Raw genomic sequence first — 1,620 nt, forward strand, 5'->3', positions numbered from 1 at the left:
AAAAAAAAATATATAAATATATATATATATATATATGTGTGTGTGTGTGTGTGTGTGTATAAATATATATATATACATTTTCTAAATATACTACATTTTACAAAAATATTTTCACCCCATTTATTTGAGGTTTATTAATTCTTTCCAAACAGAGCTATTCAAATCTGTTAGAATATCACAATATCACAGAAAAACTATAAAAATATAGCAATATCAGTTTTTCCAGTATCATGCAGCCCTAGTGAGCGGCATGCAATTAAACTTGAAAATGATGCTTTTTTTAATGTGCAAAAATGCAATTTGAAAAGTTTGATCAACTAATCAGTCGAACTCGTGGTAGATGGCACTTCTGCTTCATTTGTCACACTGGAAATGCAAGGTGAAGTCAAATGTGCATTGCATTGTGGGATACATGTTTTGACAGAATTTCACGAACTGCACACAGTACGCATGCTCTGAACTAGTATGAGTACTACAGCCTGAGTGTGACGGCGTCTCCCTCTGCTGTCTCTGTGCTGTAGTACACTTCATACGCCAGTAAAGACAGACAGGAGCCCTGCAGTGAAATGCCTGATGGGGACAGTATGCACAAACAAACAATGCATCATCTGGTTGTACACTGCACACTTTAACAAGTGTATTTGGTGACTCAGGTATTTCATACAGATATTTGTGCACTGTGTAGTGTGCATACTGTACACTGCAGCAGTAGTACGAGTAATATGACCGCTGTGCAATTTAGTTTAGTTCTGAAATTATTCACTTCACCATTCAGTGTTATTTTAGTATGAAGATACTGCTGTAGTTTTGCTTTTTACCCTATTTTCATCGTCGCTTTAAAGTTTTAGTCATTTTGATGAGTGTTTCTCTCACTTTCACTAGCCTCAGAGTTTTTTTTATTTAATATTATTCAGTGTTATTTTAATATACTTTTATTAAAATTGGGGAAAAGTTTTTTTGTTTTAATTTTCCATTTTCATTTTAGTTAGAGTTTGTTTTTTTGTTATTTTTATTAAGCACTGTTCAGTGTTATTTTAGTATCGGGAAACTAGAATAGTTTTTATTTTTAGATTTTCCATTTTAATTTTAATATATAATAATAATAATAATAATTTAAATAAAAATTATTATTTTACAGTACAATACAATTATTATTATTATAGTCATATTGATATATAATCACAAAATATTTGGCCAAATTGTGCAGCTCTACAAACCTGGAACTTTATAACCCAGAGCTTTATAACATTATAATTTTCAATTTTATAATTTCAGAAAATGCCCCAAACAGCCCCAAGTAGGCTAAAAGATACTCTATGCAAGTAAGTGAACGCAAACACTTATGTCTATGTAAGCTACTGTATGCATTTGTTGTTTTCTGAAATGTTGTGCTAAAGGGGGCATTAGCATGAGCCGTCTTCAGTGGTCATTTTTCTCTTTAAGGACATCTGCTGCCAACAGACTGAAGAGACTCTTTAAAAGCAAGCTGGTTCAAATGTTGACATTTATAGCTGAAATAATACATAATATTAAAGTTTTAGTCATTTCATTGTATGTTTTTGTCATTTTTACTAGCTTTTGTTCAATGTTATTTTAGTATTGGGATAATATTATAATTTT

Source organism: Sinocyclocheilus anshuiensis, unplaced genomic scaffold (genome assembly GCF_001515605.1).
Source record: "Sinocyclocheilus anshuiensis isolate Anshui unplaced genomic scaffold, SAMN03320099.WGS_v1.1 scaffold533, whole genome shotgun sequence".
Taxonomy (NCBI): domain Eukaryota; kingdom Metazoa; phylum Chordata; class Actinopteri; order Cypriniformes; family Cyprinidae; genus Sinocyclocheilus; species Sinocyclocheilus anshuiensis.